We start from the raw sequence: 19,797 nt of genomic DNA, 5'->3' as shown, positions 1-19,797 counted from the left end.
CAATAGACTTGCCCTTAATAAGCCTGAATTAAATCAGCTTTGCCTTCTCCAATAGAGGGAATTGCTTTTGCTTTTCTTACGCAACACTTCCAATTAGAGTAACCATCCTTGGACACCATTTGTTCAACAGCTTCCCTTTCATCATAACCACTAAAATATTTACTGTATGATTAAGTGACTATAGCATCTTCCAGCTTGTATGATCCTAATTTAAATGAGAAACATATCAAAGCTATTCTAAAACATTAAACATTTTGAATTTCAATTCTTGACAAAGGTGAGATTAGGAAGATTTTGCTATCCTTTTTGTAGCGTGCTAACTAAAAAAAGAACCGAAATTATGATAGAAAAACCAAGCATGCTATTTCTCCAAAGGAAGAAAGGAATTATATTTTTGGATGAGTTCGGCTTCTTTTTTTCTGTCAGGTAATGATTAAAAACCTGACGGGAACAATGAGCTTTTGTTGGGCTTTGTTGTAATTTTAATAGGATGCTCAAATAAGAATTGTTATTTTCAGTACTCAGAGAAAAATAAGGCTACTCCAGTATTGTTCTAATATATAGCATAGGCTTAAACTAAATTGTCCTACAATTCTGTATGATGCAAAGTGAATACCCTACAAACTACCAAATGATGACAGAAAAAAAAATCTATCTCTGCCATCTTTATCCTCTTTAGCTAAGAAAAGTGTTTCCTCCTGAATAGTCCAAATGGACCACCTATTGAAGTATTCATTCATTCATAAAACAAGTCTCCAAGGACCAACATGCAATGAAATCACAGTACCATTCAGAGGACAGTTTTAACCCAAATCTTCTATAAGACAAAGGAGATTGTGGGGACTAAAACAAACTTTCAAAAAAAGTTGGAGAGTGTAGAGATGTGGAGTATATAACCATTTACTCAATGGAAATGCACACCTTCAAACAAAAGGCAATAGATTGATTTAGATTATAGAATTCTTTTTTCTATACTCTATAAATGATATTATGCCTTTCCTACAGTATACCAAATCTTAGGATGTACAGGAGGTAAAATAATGACATAATTGAATGGAGCCCTGTTCTGTCCAAAGGGCCCATAACTCTCTGCTCTGTGAATTATTACTGTGTAGAGATTTCACACTAGTAGCACATAATCTCTAAAGTTTTATAAAACTTTAAATCCAGATTTTAAAATGCCAACTATCAATATTATCAAAACCCCTACATTTTCTTTCTTTGGGCTACTGTAACAACTGGGCCCTGTCCGATGGGTCTACCATTAATAAAAATGTATTTTTTTCCTGTTCTGGAAGATGCTTATCAGTTCAAAGTGTCAGCATGGGAAAATTTTCATGAGGATTTTTCCATTTGCTGGTGGCTGAATTCCTATTGTGTTGGAAAGAGGATGGGAGAGCTTCTGGGGACCATTTCAAAATAATACTCACCCCTTTCCCCAGATCCCTATCTTCTTGACCTAAATTGTTTCACAAAGGCTCCATCTTTTACTATGACATTGAAAACTTAGAATTTGAGCAGATAAACAGGAAGGTTAGCAGGCACAAACATTTAGTCTATGACTCCTGTGGTAGGCAAGTGAAACACCACATGGCCGTGTGAGTCTTCTGGCTACCGGTTACAACCTTTAAATTTTCACTTTAGACTTAGAATACCTAAAATTTATCAAAAGGTGAGAGCCCATGTGTTGTACTTCATACATTGCTTCTGTCATAAAAGATTTGCCACAAAACTCACTCTTGTACAGATTTGTTTAAACTTCCTAGAGATGGTCAAGAAGGCACATAAATATAGCTTTGAGAAATCATGGCCTGAGGATAAAGAATTATTACTCTTTACCAAAAGTTAAATTGCAGAAAAGCACTATTTTATTTAGTGAGAGTAATGTCTTTGATGCGCTAAATGGATGATCATAAGTACATAGATTTAAAGCAAATCAAAACCTGATCATTTGGCTTCTTTGGGGCTATAAATAAGATTCACTGGGGCCATTTGAAGGCAGGAGGTCACTCTTTGTTGTCCTACACAGCCACCTGTTTCCTTGCTACTCTAGGCACTTCTTGCGAACTTACAGATGGTTGGGTTTTTTTTTTTTTTTAGGATTAAATAAGAAAAGTGCTATTTGTAGACTACATAGTCTAATGAGTGAAGGTGATTCCCACGTAAGCAAAGTGGATATCTCAGATATTATGAAAGGCTCAACCACGTGAAGGACCATATTTTTACTATCCTAACCCTATTGTTATTAATGTTCTGTCTTTAGAGGTGACATAAAAAATGGGAGAATTGGGGTAATATCTAATGAAGCATAAACCTAATAGTTCTATGGAGCATAACTCGGCAGTTTACGCATCCCACTCAGACAGATGTCTCTGACAGTAACCAGTCAACAGTGGAGGTGGGTTCTGCAGGAATTCACATGATCTATCAGAAATGAAACTGTGCTCATGAAAAAACAATTTCTGATCCAGCTATTAAATTTCAGAAAGTTTCACATATATTCAACACTGATAGTACTTTCAAATTATTTTATTTGCTTCTCTCATTAATTCCCAGATTTTAAATTTGAATTCCTACTGAGAGTTGAAAAATGAGAATTAGAATCATCACAAGTCCACTCTGGGCTATGGAATTATGATGCAGTTTTATTTCTAATTCCATTGGAATGATAAGTGTGATCAGATATATCTGTGTGCTCTGAACATGATTCTGTTTTTAATAGTTTGTCTTGAAATAATTACTTTCTACATCATTTATTGTTCCTAACAGTTGAAACATTATCATTAGTCGTAAATTAGTTAAGTAAACCACAACCCATTGGGTTTACTTACCATAAGGTATATTTTATGATAGATTATAAGATGCCTACTTTATAATTTAAGGTTATAAATGAAGCATCATTTAAAACTGGATATGTGCATTCACATACACACATCATATATATATACAGTTAATACTTTTCCATGGGGCATGGGGTTCTAAGTCTATTGTAGATACCAAGTGATAGGTTATAACTCCACCAGTTGAGCCAACTCAAGCCAGATTTGAATATATTAAATGCAGGTTTATTGGGAAGCTGCTCTCAGGCAAGTTTATTGGCTCCAAGGACCAAGGCCAGTGAAGCACCATGGGGAGAGAGAAGGAGGGCAGGGGAAAGGGAAGACGATAAAGTGTGCATATGCAGAGAGAGAAGAGAAGGAGAAGAGAGGGAGAAGACTAAAATTGTCTGGGTTATATAGGGAGGAGCCTCTGGGGGAAGGAGAGCCCAGTCCCTGGTCTGGAAAGTTAGGGACAGAGTATGCCAGGTAGGGAAGCTGGGAGAACCTGGAGGCCAGGTCTGCTTTGAGTGAAATATATACCCCAATTGCTTACTGATGTATGAAACCAAACACTGAAAGCCATTAATGCCCATTGCTCTTACATAATATGGCAGATGAGGTGCATTTAAGCTCATGAGTTTCATGAGCTCCCAAACACTTAAAATATCTAGCATAATGTAAATTCTAGGAAAATGGTTGTTACACTATATATTATTCTGGAAATAATAGTCAGAAAATTACATATTAATATAGATCAAATGTTTCTTTCATTTTTTCTCAATTATTGTCTACCCATGTTTGATTGAATTCATAGATGCAAAAAAAAGGGTAAAAAAATCACTATGGATGTGTATGTACTTTAATGAATATGTGCAAAAATGATATTTTACAAGAGAAAAGTTATGGACTTAGGCAGTTTCTGCCCTCTTGCGATCTTTGTAATAAGCTATTTTTCCTAAAAACATAAAAAGTAAAACTATAGCAATAAAATATATTTTCAATTTTTGTGAATGGTGTACCTACATGGTGAATGCCCAGTGTGTAGAGGGATATATGCAGAAGCCAGAGAAAGACATCAGAGGCCCTGCTTTATCCATCTCTGTCTTAATCCTTTCAAGGCCTCTCAATGATCCTGGAGAACTCAGCTTGGCTGGTGGATCACAAGTACTAGCAACCTTCCTGTTTCTGTTCCTGAAGCGCTGGTGTTACAAATATGTATGTGATTACACCCAGCGTTCTACATGGGTCTGGGCTCCTTGTGCCTGTACAGTGAGCATTCTTACCCAGTAACCCACAGCTTTCCAGAGCACTGAGCAAGAGAAGTAGAACTTGGATTATGTTAAAGGTTAGTTGTTTCTTAATTTGTGCAGCCAGCTTACTGAACACTCTGGGGTTGATATGTAATAAAAGCAAATTATAACATTTCCCTTCTAACGATACCTTTAGATATGACTCACTGGATTTTCCTTTCTGGACTTTAGTAATATTTAGGGCATATCTTAGCATTTTACCCAACACCCACCCTAAAGTATTTGAACGATTTTGTTTTCAATTTTCTCAAAGTTTTTCTATAATATAATTCAAAACTTGAATCCCCCTCTTAATAAAGCTTTTTCCTTCCCTAGCCTAATTTCACATTCTTACTTGAGGAACAGAAGAAGCTCAAACTCTCACTTAATCCCTTTCTCTCACTACCTCCCCCCCATCCCCTAAGAGACCTCCCTTTGTCTAGAGGCAAAGAGGGCTGAGATGCAAAATGCAAAACTGCTTGAGGCTGTTTGCCTAGACCTCACTCACTCTCTTCTCTCTGGGTGTCATTCACTCTGCTAGAGCAGGATGCTGAATGCTGCTCTATCATTCCAAATGCTTATTGCACTCTCAGAAGGAACTCTTTATAGCCAGACTTGACACTGAACCTGTCTGACCACTGTGAGTTATGCCAGCCTCAATGTTTTCCAAAATACATTCCTATAGCCCCTTTCTGCTAATTTCCCTCTACTAAGAACCAACTCTGAGTTCTCTAGCCAATTCAATCAATCCCCAAATGACCATCAGTCCGCCTTTTCCTTTTGGGCACCCACTCAGCTCCTAGCTGTTGTCCTTGCTTAACTATCAGTCAGTAGCAGTCCTTCAATTTTAAAAATTGTCCTGATTTCAGTAACATATCCAATGACCTACAACCAAATAAAGGCTGCAAATATTAACCATCTATCAGCATTAAATGTCTTGCTGCTGCCATTTGCATTGTAATTATGTAGGCTAGTGTCCTTGTTCATAAACATGAATGCTGAAGCAGTAAGAATAAAGGATGCAATGTCTGCACCTCAGTCTTATGTTTGAGAAAAGTTATATACAGAGAAAAAGGAAACAGGATCTTGGTCAAGCAACAAAGGCACAGAAATTCGGACAATGTGGTAACTACAGGAAGGGCACCCCCAGTTCTATATGCTGGGTTGCATTTTTGAAATAATTTTCAAATAAAAGGCTTCACAACTCATTGTGTGATTATTCTGCCAATGCCTGGATGGTTTCAGTACTGACTTGGCCCAAAACTTGAAGCAGTTACAAAGCTGTTCCCACATTTGCCCTCATCTATCTTGGTTAACAAGATCTGATTTTCATTTTTGATGAAGTCAGTTAAAGACACCTGATTGTCCTTACTTATCCTGTTAATATTTAGAGGCCATGTACCAGGCCATTTCAAGTATTTATTTTGCTGGCAACCCTAGCAAGATCCAGATTATTTTTCTACAGTATATGAAGGAGTCACAAGGAGTCTGGTCTCCTTTTTTGCTAGTATTTTCTGGAAGAGAACCAACTTAAAGCGCCAGAGCCCAGAAAGAGAGGATATATTGAATGGATTAGTGCTACCATACTTTCTTCTTTTAACTGATTCTTCTAACTGACTGAACCACAGATCCTCTCTGTAGCCAGGATTTGGGAAATGGAAAGCTAACAGAGAAAGTTTTGGCTCATCAGCAAAACCAACACAGATACATTTTATTTTCTTTCTTGGTTAGAGCATCCATGAAAAATCAGCAGAGAAACATCACAGGCCATTTCTATGATACAAATATATTTTATCTGAAGAAGTCATTTATGATATTATGTATGTGGGTATCTTTTCTGTGTTAATGAAGACCATGTCTTAAGGAAGACCACAATAAAAATCAGTGTTTGTATGTGTGACAGATACATAGAAAAGGAGCTATATGCATGTGTATGCATGATAATTTGTTTATGTGCATTCTTGCACGTGGAGGCCACGGATCAACACTGAGTGTTTTTCTCATTTACTCCTTGCTTTCTGTTTGAGATGGGATCACTCAGTGAACCTGGAACTCACCAATTCAACAACACTAACTGGCCAGTGAGTCCAGGGATTCTCTGGTTCTACTTCCCCGAGGCTGAGCACTATCATGTTTGACTTTCTAACATGGGTACTAAAAACTCATAGCCTCATACTTCTGAAGCAAGAATTTTACTATTGGACTATCTCTCAGCCTTAGTTTTGTTCTGTCCATATTCACATTTCAGGACTAGAATGAGCCTTACCTTCTTCTCAGAGCTATAAAAATCTACCTCCCATTCTGACTTGGATCTGTGTGTGTCTGATCTCAGTGATAGGATTCAGAAAGAGAACAGAGGAAATATAGCTTTGATGGAACAAAGGCTTGGAAATAGAAGTGCTACAGAGGGGTCTGTGTCAGATTTGAAATATGGATGACTTAGGGGTGTAAGAGCAGAGGAAGTCCGTTGCTATTGCAGGGTGAATCTTTAGAGAAGTGACCAGACCCTAACAGGAAGAATGTAGGAAGCATCCATAGGGATCAGCTTTGAGGGACCAAAGCTTATAAAGGCTTAATATTCCTATCTTGCATCAAAATAACAGATTCATCTTCTTGTCAGTGATTAGATGGGTTTGTAGAATAATGGCAGCAGTATCTTTAGAGAGCAAGAAACTGGAGACATTTGCTCTAATTACCACATAAACTGCTGGGAAGGCACAATCCACAAGTTTCCCCTAAAATGTTAAGATTAAATTGCCCATATTGCCTGTCAAGATAAGATTTCAAAGTTACAATAAATTCTAAGTAATGGCAAACTGAATTCTCATATACCAAGGTTTGTGAGATCATTCATACTACTGTATAAAAATCATACTTTAGTGACTATAGAGTAGTCAGTAACGTCGTTCAGTTGATGATACACTTATCCAGGATGTATGAGTGCTGGTTTTAATCACAATTACTGTGATTAAATATTTCATCGTTCATCATATATAGTATTATTGTTATAAAACAAAACAGGTTATCTTTGTGTTAACAAATTATTTGCTGATGCTTAACTGAGTCAACTGTGCTTTTTGAAACATTTCATGTCAATAGAATTTTTCTAAATTTTATTATTGTTGGAAAGTCATTTAAAATTTTATGAAACAATATGGGATACCAGTAAACATGTTTGTGTTGTAGAGTTGACTAAATCAGGTCAGTTAATATATCTTTCAGCTCAAATATTTATCTTTTTTTTTGTAGTGGGAATATTTGAGCTCTCCTCTTCAGCTATAGTGTCACATGATGTTTTTGTGCCAATATCACAACAAAAGGTCACCAATTCTCTTTTCCAGAGTTAAGAGTATGATAATTATAATTATCTAAAGATACAATTTAACGTCTAATCGTGCAATGAGTATGTGCCTAGGCATAGAACATAACAACCATTGACATTTTTAGTATCTTTCATTCTCCAAGTCGTTTAGATTTAAAGACTGGACTTAAATATACAGACTCTAAGAAAACAGGTTTTAGAGCAAGTTGAGTCAGAAGCAGTGGCTTTAGCTGTACAGGAGAACTTGCCCTTGGTCTGGATGTGAGTACCCACTGCTGGAAAGTGGTAATCAGAAGACCACACAGGCATCATCACTGCTCAAGTGACTCAGTAGAGCTGGAAGGGCTCTTTAAGAGACATGTGTGAAGGGCAGGGCAGGAAGAAAAAAAGAACAGATAACAATGAACCCTCTACCCACATGCACCTACCAAAATACCAGAGAGAATTCAAGAGACTCCAGTTAAGACACAGCAAGTAACTCTACCAGTGAAGGATGGAACATTAAGCCAGGCCTGCAAATCCATTAATGGGATGGCAACGGTAAAAACAGAAGAGGCTGAAATGTACTATGTATGTATTGCTGAGGCTCTATCTCCTGTTTTGGTCTGTTGTCATCAAATCTAGGGATGTGCATTGCTATGGCTGAGTGGGAATTAAAGGCATTGTATGTCCTCAGTCCTAGGAGAAGTTAGAAAAAGTTTATAGCCATGGGTAAGAGAACCATTCAAAGCTCCATTGGCCTAAGGGACTCTGAAGAAGAGAGGAAAGAAAGAAAGAAAGGATCCAAGGAGTCAGTGAACGCAGTCATCTACATATCAACATTGGGTACAGTCATCTATCAACATTGCTACTAAGTATCCAAGTCAGTCTAAGTCACGTAGAAACTCCACTTTCAAAGAAGCATAGATAATAATGATATTACTGAACCCAAGGTCCCACTGAACTCATATAAAGCAATGAAAATGAAATTTAAAAAATGAATATACATTATCCATGTACACATATATATGCTGTTTTACTGTGGACTTGGCATGTGCTCAAAAGGGTCCTACTAGTCAACTTGAAGCAATACTAGTATGAAGGGATATTCCCCTACAGTAGAAGAGAATGATGCCCCAAAGCCCAGCAATCTGCTCTACCATTTTTAATCCCACCATGGAGTAAGGTCTGACATGTTCTAGGCAGGAAAAATGTGTGACTCTTTCTCCAAATCAATTCATATTTAAAAGAAAGTCTATAAGGTTCTAAAGGAAGAATGGAAAATTTGGGAATGATTGCTGGGTATTTGAGATGAGTGTAAGAATTCAGTTGAAACCCTAGGGAACTTCTTCCTAAATGCTTCTCAATATTTAAAATTTTAAATAACGATCAGATGATTTCTCAAAAGAGCAGAGAACTTTTTTTTTATCTCTGCTAAACTTGTAAATGCCTATTTCTCCAGTAGAAACTTAAGAGTGTGAACTTCCTAAATATGGCATCCTTTGTCAGGATTGCGGTAGGAAATGCTAATGAATCTCTTTAGTCTCTGGGCCCATAAACACATTGCTGCTAAGGGAGGAAAGAAACTTACTCAGAAACCTAGAACACTCTTGTAGGATAGCACTTGGTTAAAAATGCTGTCTTTAATATTATTTATTAGGAACTTAGCATATTGCCAGAAGAAGGAGCCATGAGCTACCCTCCCCAGCAGTTTGTCACTATCAGTAGGCATTTGGTCACCAGCAATAAGGATCTTTATTTCTGCCTTTCTTTTCCAATTTGATTTAACTGGGAGCTTTAACCCACAGGACTAGAGGCAAGCACAGCAATCTTATTAGTAAATCCCAAGACATCTATTCCATAGTCCATTTTCTAGCCTAGGCATCTAAGAAAAAGCTGTGTAGCATTAAGAGTCAGCTAAAAAATGTTACTTAAATTCATAAAACATATACACATAGTTGCTGTTTGTTTGATTTTATGTTTGTTGTTCTTTGTCTGTTTTCTGAGACAGAGTTTTGTTATACAGACTCTGACCTTTGATATTCATAGATTTAAACTGTCGGAAGCAAGTATTCCTAATGCTTTTCAGACCATGATATCCTTGACCCTTTACTATTGCCACAAAGACTATATCTTGGCTTAGAACTTGGCCACTTACTAATCCAAGGCATCAAATTCCACTGTTATCATCCATGGGCAACTGTATTAGTGTTCTATTGTTGTGAGGAGACATCATAACTACATAAACTCTTATAATGAAAGCATTTAATTAGAGCTTGCTTACAGTTCAGATGTGTCCATTGTCATCATGGCAGGAAGCTTGGTGACACACAGGCAGATGAGGTACTTCTGAAGCAGCTGAGAGGTCTACATCTGCAGGCAACTGAAGGAAAGTGAGACGTGGCCTGGCTTGAACATTTAAAACCATGAAGCTCACCCCCCTAGCTCCACCCTTTCCCTAACAAGGCCACACCTACCCCAACAAGCCACACCTCCTAATCCTTGTCAACTCCCTAACGAAAAAGCATTCAAGTCCATGAACCTATGGAAGCCATTTTTATTGAAACCACTACAGCAGCCAAAATGTATTTGTGAGATCTATAGTTATTGAAATTTTCAATACTTTTATTCATTTATTTGTGTGTGTGTGTGTGTGTGTGTGTGTGTGTGTGTGTGTGCAATCATATGAGTATGCACACATAAAGCAAAGAGCAGGTAATTGGACTCAAGACATTAGACTTGGTGACAAGAACCTTCATCCACTGATGCTTCTGGCTGTCCTAGGTTCATGAGCTTTTATCAAAATCCAATGACCTGGCCTGAGGAGATGGTTCAGCAGATAAAGCAAGCGCTGAGCAAACATGTGGACCTAAAGTTGACTCTCGGAGACCCATATAAATGCCTGACACAAAAGAGACCCTGACTCAAACAAGATGGAAGAGGGAAACTGACACCAAAGTTATTTTGTGGCCTCCACTTCCATGTTGTCAAACACACACATGTATACACACACACATGCAAAAAAGCATATACAAGTCACATACATACACACAAGGTAAAAAATAAATCTACAACCTTCATGGTTACTTTTACCTTTCGAGCACATGCTATCTCTAAGACCCAGAACAAGTCACTGTTATGAAAGTTAACTCCAGGGTTCAGAAGGCCTTGACCTTGCTTTCACACTTAGTCATTGTTTCCTGCTCACCTATTCCTATTGTACAGCTACTGGATAAGTGTAATAGTAGTTCCTCCCTTATCGAAGAATTCTGTAAAGAATTTCACTCAATACTTGCCACCTCATAAAGTAAGCAAAAATGACAGCAATAATCACCACTATCTTTGTTAGTAATTCTAGAGGTAGGATTATTTTATTTACTTGTCATTGTTACTATTATTTATAATATTATAATTTACTGAGGATGTAATTCTTAAGAACTCCCTACAAGTTTGTAGGCTTATTTTGTACAGCAAATTCCCTGCAGAATATTTTAGAAATGTTCAAAATATGAGTTTGTTGATATAACTACAGGGATAATCTCATATACAGGGACAAATACAAACTTAGAATATGAATTTCAACTCTGTTGAAAATGAGGGCAGAAAATTTTTCCTCCACCCAAAATAATTTACTTTAGATAACCATTAAATTCTTCTCTGTTTATGTGAAAAGATAGGTATTTTTTTTTTTTTTTTACTATTGATCATGTTGTCTACATTTCAAAGATTATCCCCTTTTCTGGTCAGACTCCCCTCCATGAATCTCCCCCCCCCCATCTGCCTCCCTTTTGCCTTCAAGAGGGTGCTGCCCCACCCACTCACTCACTCCCACCTCACCTCTCTAGTATCCCCCTTCTCTTTTAAAAGTTAATTAAATGTTTAATATCCTTAGGACTGGGAAATATCTTTCTAAGAGACATGAGAAATATTTCTTCAAAGTGTAATTGTGCTATAGATGTATAATAAATAATATATATTTGAGCTTCTGTCCATGTTTCCTGGCACAAAGCTCCTAAAACTCGTGGAACCTCCATAATGAAGTCTTACTGCCCATCAATGAGCTGTCTGATGCCTGAGTGCTTCCAAATTTGGACTGGTTGCCAGGACAACCAACCCAGTGATTAGAGGTTGGAGCTTTCAGTCCTATTTGGTGACCTCCAGAAATGAGAGAGGGATGAAAGCAGGGTTGGTCACTAATGACGAGTGAGGTAATCAACCATACAATATAATGAATCTTCTACAAAGACTGAAACAGATGGAGTTCCGTGCATTTCTGGATTAGTGAACACATCAATGTGCTAGGAGGAGACACTCTTCAAGTCTACAGTAGCAGGCGCTCCTGGACTTAACAATCATCCCAGAATTTACTCTATATAACTTTTCTAAAAATTCTTTACCAGAATATTATAAAATAAGTGTTAGTGATTATTCATGAAATAAATAAAAATGTTTCTCAGCCAGTCTTGGTGGCACAAGCCTAAAATCCCAGGTATTTGGGAAGTTGAAGCAGGAGGATTATAAAGTAAGCTCAAGATCAGCCTAGATAACAGCCTAGAGCTCAAAATACCACCTCAAAATATTTTTTATAAAATGGCTGGGTTTATAGGTCAATATTCAAACCATCAGTAAAGAAGAAGGAGGAAGAAGAGAGAAAGATAAGTTTCCCTGAGATCTGTGAGCTTTTCCAACAAGTTATCAAATCTGAAGAGGATCATGGTAACTTCTATTGGTAACCAATAAATGTTATAAAAATGTTATAAAATGTCTAAAAAATGTTATAGATAGCCTGACAGCTCCTCATTTGCAAATGCCATCTACAGTAGAACCATAGACTTGCAGGGTATGTGCTACCTCTAAGCAGATAGTGTCTCTACCTATGTGTCCTGCACAAGTTCCAACTCTATTATGATCAGAATTAATTATAGCTGGTGTCTGTAGAGGACAGCATTTCCTGCCATAGGGGAAATCCCCACATGTGCAGTCTCAGACGTGAAATACTGAGAACTGTGGGACAGTAAATGTGTCTGTATATCACATTCATGAAAGACTAGACGGTTCTTGTCTCCTGTTTCTGTAGGAGAATGTGACCTTAGTTCTGCAGAGAAATCATCTCTAACTTGCAAATCTACTACCTGTTATCATGACATGAAAAGTTACTCTTTCCATTGGTTATTCTGTTTTGCAAGTAAAGATGACCTCCCTCCCCCAAAACATGGACTCCACTGGACTGTTTTTGAACAATGATGCTGTCAAGTCTTTTCACCCAGGGGCTAGTTATTAAGAACATTTATGTACTTTGCCCTGAATTGCCCCCCTAACTCAAGTTATCTCTCCCAGTACTTTCTCCCTCTATCCTCTTCCCACCTGATCACAGAAGAAGGGAAGGAAGGATTGTAGTAGCCAGAGGGGTCAAGGAAACATCAAGAAAACCCACATAACCAACTACCCTTGACTCATAGGGGCTCACTGAAACTGGACTGACAATTAGGAGTCCTGCATGAGTCTAACTTGGGTCCTCTGCATATATGTTATAGTTGTTTAGTTTGTGATTTTGTGGAACTCCTAACAGAGGGTAAGGGAGCTTGCCTGCCTTTGGGACCCTGGTCTTCCTACTGGGTTACCTTGCTCAACATTAATATGAAGGGAAATGCCTAATATTATTGCAACTTGATATGCCATGTTTCATTGAGATTTCTAGGAAACCTACACTTTTCTGAAGGTAAACAGAAGAGGAATGGATGGGGAAAAAGAAGTTGAGGATACTGATGAAGTTGAGACATAGAGGGAGGAAGGAGAAACTGCACTCAGGATGTATTATATGAAAGAATAAATTAATTTTTAAAAATGAACATTTATTTGCATTTCCCTGATGATTAAGGATGTTGAACATTTTTTCAGTGCTTCTCTGCCATTCGGTATTCCTCGAGTGAGAAATCTTTGTTCAGTTCTGAGCCCCATTTTTTAATGGGGTTATTTGATTTTATGGAGTCTACCTTCTTGAGTTCTTTATATATATTGGATATTAGTTCCCTGTCCGATTTTGGATAGGTAAAGATCCTTTTCCAATCTGTTGGTGGTCTTTTTGTCTTATTGACGGTGTCTTTTGCCTTGCAGAAGCTTTGCAATTTTATGAGGTCCAATTTATCGATTCTCGATCTTACAGCACAAACCATTGCTGTTCTATTCAGGAATTTTCCCCTGTACCCATATCTTCGAGGCTTTTCCCTACTTTCTCCTCTATAAGTTTCAGTGTCTCTGGTTTTCTGTGGAGTTCCTTAATCCACTTAGATTTGACCTTAGTACAAGGAGATAGTAATGGATCAATTCGAAATCTTCTACATGATAACAGCCAGTTGTGCCAGCACCATTTGTTGAAAATGCTGTCTTTTTTCCACTGGATGGTTTTAGCTCCCTTGTCAAAGATCAAGTGACCATAGGTGTGTGGGTTCATCTCTGGGTCTTCAATTCTGTTCCATTGGTCTACTTGTCTGTCGCTATACCAGTACCATGCAGTTTTTATCACAATTGCTCTGTAGTCCATCTTTAGGTCGGGCATGGTGATTCCACCAGAGGTTCTTTTATCCTTGAGAAGAGTTTTTGCTATCCTAGGTTTTTTGTTATTCCAGATGAATCTGCCGATTGCCCTTTCTAATTCGTTGAAGAATTGAGTTGGAATTTTGATGGGGATTGCATTGAATCTGTAGATTGCTTTTGGCAAGACAGCCACTTTTACTATATTGATCCTGACAATCCATGAGCATGGGAGATGTTTCCATCTTCTGAGATCTTCTTTAATTTCTTTCTTCAGAGACTTGAAGTTCTTGTCATACAGATCTTTCACTTCCTTAGTTAGAGTCACACCTAGGTATTTTATATTATTTGTGGCTATTGAGAAGGGTGTTGTTTCCCTAATTTCTTTCTCAGCCTGTTTGTCCTTTGTGTTGAGAAAGGCCATTGACTTATTTGAGTTAATTTTATATCCAGCTACTTCACTGAAGCTGTTTATCAGGCTTAGGAGTTCTCTGGTGGAATTTTTAGGATCACGTATATATACTATCATGTCATCTGCAAAAAGTGATATTTTGACTTCTTCCTTTCCAATTTGTATCCCCTTGATCTCCTTTTGTTGTCTAATTGCTCTGGCTAGGACTTCAAGTACAATGTTGAATAGGTAGGGAGAGAGTGGACAGCCTTGTCTAGTCCCTGATTTTAGTGGGATTGCTTCAAGCTTCTCACCATGTACTTTGATGCTGGCTACTGATTTGCTGTAGATTGCTTTTATCATGTTTAGGTATGGGCCTTGAATTCCTGATCTTTCCAAGACTTTTATCATGAATGGGTGTTGGATTGTGTCAAATGCTTTCTCAGCATCTAACAAGATGATCATGTGGTTTTTGTCTTTGAGTTTGTTTATATACTGGATTACGTTGATGGATTTCCGTATATTGAACCATCCCTGCATCCCTGGGATGAAACCTACTTGGTCAGGATGGATGATTGTTTTGATGTGTTCTTGGATTCGGTTAGCAAGAACTTTATTGAGGATTTTTGCATCAATATTCATAAGGAATATTGGTCTGAAGTTCTCTATCTTTGTAGGGTCTTTTTGTGGTTGAGGAATCAGTAATTGTGGATTCATAGAATGAGTTGGGTAGAGTACCTTCTGTTTCTATTTTGTGGAATAGTTTGTGAAGAACTGGGATTAGATCTTCTTTGAAGGTCTGATAGAACTCTGCACTAAACCCATCTGGTCCTGGGCTTTTATTGGTTGGGAGACTATTAATGACTGCTTCTATTTCTTTGGAGGATATCGGGCTGTTTAGATCATTAACCTGATCTTGATTCAACTTTTTTACCTGGTATCTGTCTAGAAACTTCTCCATTTCATCCAGGTTCTCCAGTTTTATTGAGTATAGCCTTTTGTAAAAGGATCTGATGGTGTTTTGTATTTCTTCAGGATCTGTTGTTATGTCTCCCTTTTCATTTCTGATTTTGTTAATTAGAATGCTTTCCCTGTGCCCTCTAGTGAGTCTGGCTAAGGGTTTGTCTATCTTGTTGATTTTCTCAAAGAACCAGCTCCTCGATTGGTTGATTCTCTGAATAGTTCTTCTTGTTTCCACTTGGTTGATTTCGCCCCTGAGTTTGATTATTTCCTGCCATCTACTACTCTTGGGTGCATTTGCTTCCTTTTGTTTTAGAGCTTTTAGGTGTGTTGTCAAGCTGCTAATGTATGCTCTCTCTAGTTTCTTTTTGGAGGCACCCAGAGCTATGAGTTTTCCTCTTAGAAATGCTTTAATTGTTCCTCAGAAAATTAGACATAGTACTACTGGAAGATCCAGCAATACCTCTTCTGGGCATATATCCAGAAGATGCCCCAAATGGTAAGAAAGACACATGCTCCACTATGTTCATAGCAGCCTGATTTATAATAGCCAGAAGCTGGAAAGAACCCAGATGCCCCTCAACAGAGGAATGGATACAGAAAATGTGGTACATTTACACAATGGAGTACTACTCAGCTATTAAAAAGAATGAATTTATGAAATTCCTAGGCAAATGGATGGACCTGGAGGGCATCATCCTGAGTGAGGTAACCCAATCACAAAGGAACTCTCACAATATGTACTCACTGATAAGTGGATATTAGCCCAGAAACTTAGGATACCCAAGATATAAGATACAATTTTCTAAACACATGAAACTCAAGAGAACGAAGACCAACGTGTGGACCTTCGTAGAATAGGAAACAAAACACCCATGGAAGGATTTATAGAGACAAAATTTGTAAGTGTGACAAAAGGATGGACCATATAGTGATTGCCATATCCAGAGATCCATCCCATGATCAGCTTCCAAACGCTGACACCATTGCATATACTAGCAAGATTTTGCTGAAAGGACCCAGATATAGCTGTCTCTTGTGAGACTATACCAGGGCCTAGCAAACACAGAAGTGAATGCTCACAGTCAGCTATTGAATGGACCACAGGGCTCCCAATGGAGGAACTAGAGAAAGCACCCACGGAACTAAAGGGAACTGCAACCCTATAGGTGGAAGAACAATATGAACTAAGCAGTACCCCGGAGCTCTTGTCTCTAGCTGCATATGTATCAAAAGATGGCCTAGTCGGCCATCACTGCAAAGAGAGGCCCATTGGACTTGCAAACTTTATATGCCCCAGTACAGGGGAACGCCAGGGCCAAAAAGGGGGAGTGGGTAGGTAGGGGAGTGGGAGGTGGGTATGGGGGACTTTTGGTATAGCATTGAAAATGTAAATAAGCTAAATACCTAATAAAAATGGGAAAGATGAATATTTATGTAGTGTATTCTACTTGTTTTGACTATATAGAAGTATGGGTTTGCTTAGCAATATTTTAGTTGTATTCTCTCTCTCTCTCTCTCTCTCTCTCTCTCTCTCTCTCTCTCTCTCTCTGTGTGTGTGTGTGTGTGTGTGTGTGTGTGTGACCCTAGTTGTCCTAGAACTCATTTTAAGACTAGGCTGGCATTGAACTCACAGACATGTGCCTTCCTCTCCCTCTAGAGTGCTGGAATTAAAAGATGTGCACCACCACCACCCAGCTTGTCTTAGTGTAGTATTTTGTGAAAGAGTTACCATCACATTCTAGCTTAATTGAATGTATTCTAAAAAAATGATTTTGTTTTCTAAAGAAAAATGATTTTGTTTTTCTTCAATCTACGTGGAAAGGTTTTCTGGATTGGCAGGATGAGTTTTAAATAAATTTCTCAATCCATGTAAATTATATGTCATTTCACTGATGTTTTAAAATATAGTTTTAAGATATCTTAAGTTCATTGTATGAGATGGAAAAATACTTCAGGATTACATTTCTTATATTGCATCATCATCTACTAATTGCTAATACCAAAAAAGTCATACTTTGCTATTAAAGTAACATGCTGAATTCTGAATGCTCTTTTGTGTTCTAGGAAAGGGCAATGATTAAGAAATCCCTAGATTCTTTTGTGTCCCAGAAAATAGATTATTACAAACAATGACTTCCCATCATAAAATTTAGCTAAGGCTTATCTATGTCCCTTTTGTTTGCCTGCAGAAAAGCCCTGCAGATTTTCATGCTTTTTCTCATAAATGATTTACTAGTTTTGTTTCTACTGATCAGTCAAAACAAATGCTTTTTAACTAAAATTTGCTTCTCTACTCCCTTGGTTCCTGGAAGTCTGACCCCTTCAGAGTATGGTGTCCTCACAGCACATTCTCTGACCTCCTGTCTTATCAAGTCATTGCTATCTCCCATCATCGACATCCCACACTGGAAACCTCTTTTTTCTAGCTTTGCTTACTCCTTCTTATTAAGGAAGATCCCTTCTGCCCAAACCTTAGGCTGCTGTAACTCTCTCAGTCAGAATCGCCCCATCTACCCCTGTGCAATGCTCCTTCTCCCTGTTGTAATAATCCTTTTGAAAAAAGTCTCTGCTGCTCTAAATCTGGGTTTGTTTTGCCAACTTATTGTTCAATAATGTATATCCTATCTAAAAACCAAATAGCAAAGAAACCACTGCTTAGCAGTTCTAAATCACAATAAAATAATATAACATCCTATTTGTGAGATAACATAGGCGTTTAAGATGTCAGTCAATTTTTTAAAATTCATTTTCATTTTATTATAACAATCCCTTTGTTTTTAAAACTATTTAGTTGAAAAGAGATAAATTTGAAAAATGTCTTTTCTGGACATGTTTATCCAAACTGAGAGTTTCCTAATAATAGCAGCTATCATCCCTCTCACCATTATTTAATTTCTTCTGTTTCCTTTCTAGATATAATGCATTTATTGAGTTGGCCCAACAATAAATAATGATTAGATTCTAAATTGCTTATCAAAATTTGATAAATGATTTAGCCAAGAAACAAACATTCACATTTCAAAACCAGTTTACAGAATGGCTTAATAAGTAAGAGTGTTTGTTGCCAAGTATGAGGGCTTGTGTTCAAAATCCAAAGGAGGTGTGGCCACAAATGCACTTGTAACCTTATTACTGGTGGACAGGGGATGGAGATAGGAGGACCACTGTGGCTTGTGCTACCTGCCTATTTTAAAGTTCAGTGAGAGACTACATCAAGGAAGTAAGACGCAGAGTGATATAGCCGAATACTCAGAATCCTCTCCTTGCCTCTATGCACACACAGGCAGACACACAAACACACATACACATGTACATTGTGCATACACCACATGTGCAACTATATACATACTCAAACACAGATACAAAAAAAAATTCTAAAAGGCAGATTAAATATTTAGCTGCAGAAAACCATTAGCACAGTTCATATAGAAAAGTAACACTGCTATTAGTACCAAAGGAAGTGTAAATAAGGTAGGAGTTTAGAGTAGTGGTTCTTAAATTTGAATACACAATCAAGTCACGTGAAGGTCTTGTTAAGACAGATTTCTGGGTATCACCCTGTGATTTCCGACTCAGTAAGAATACATAAAAGCTAACCATTTATGTGTCTACCAAGTTTTCAGGTACTGTCATTATTATAGATTTGGCTGCCACACCACTTATCAGAACATTCATTCATTCATTCATTCGTCAAACATGTATTGATATCCAATGTACAATATGCATTGTTTCCAGGTACTCAGAAAACAGTATTGGACCAGAACAATTATACTTTCGAATAGTTTGTACTGAAAAAGAAAAACAAGAGAAAAAATCAATAGTTAATAAATATTGGTGATAAGTAAGTGCTGAGGAGGAAAACAAGTCTAGAAGAGAGATGTAAACCCTGTGATAGCAGTGACGTTGACGCTGCAATGGCAGTGACGTTGACGCTGCAATGGCAACGACATTGAAATTTCAGTGGGCTGTGGTTCAAGGGAGTTCTCCTCAATGCAATCCTTTTGATTGAACCTAAAACAGAGGTTTACCCATATCACATTTATAAGAAAAACACTCAAGGAAAATAAAAATAGGAAAGAAAGAACATTCCAACCCCAAAGATCAGGGCGAGTTATGAATGCTTTAGTTCATTAAGTACAGTGATGCAGCAAAGACTAATGAGAAATATGTTTCCAAGCACAAAGTGAGTTGTAATTAAAGAAAACCTCATATGAGCTAAAAATAGAAATACAGAACATCAAAGAGCAAGGCATAGAAGAGTAGGGGAAAGTTTGTTCGTGGCTAAAGAGATGGTTTGGCGGTAAGGAGCACTTGTTACTCTTTAAGGTAACCCAGATTTAGTACCCTGCATCCACATAACTACTAGCAATTTCCTGTATCTCCAGTTCTAGGCTATCCCATGTTCTCTTCTGACTTCCAAAAGCACTGCGTGCATATGTTGCAGAGAAATTCATATAGGCAAAGCACACATATACATAAATTGAAAATAATCATTTTCACTTC

At 37.7% G+C, this 19,797-nt stretch overlaps 1 annotated feature.

Moving 5' to 3' along the window:
• Positions 10,442 to 12,439: an enhancer, noted in NCBI's record as "VISTA enhancer mm5". NCBI's record gives its function as "enhancer in: forebrain[6/8]" and the evidence as "EXISTENCE:transgenic organism evidence [ECO:0001131][PMID:17130149]".

This window comes from Mus musculus, chromosome 13 (assembly GCF_000001635.26).
Source record: "Mus musculus strain C57BL/6J chromosome 13, GRCm38.p6 C57BL/6J".
In the NCBI taxonomy this organism is placed as follows: domain Eukaryota; kingdom Metazoa; phylum Chordata; class Mammalia; order Rodentia; family Muridae; genus Mus; species Mus musculus.
Note: the sequence above shows the minus strand (reverse complement) of the source record. Positions and strands in the feature narration are given on the sequence as shown.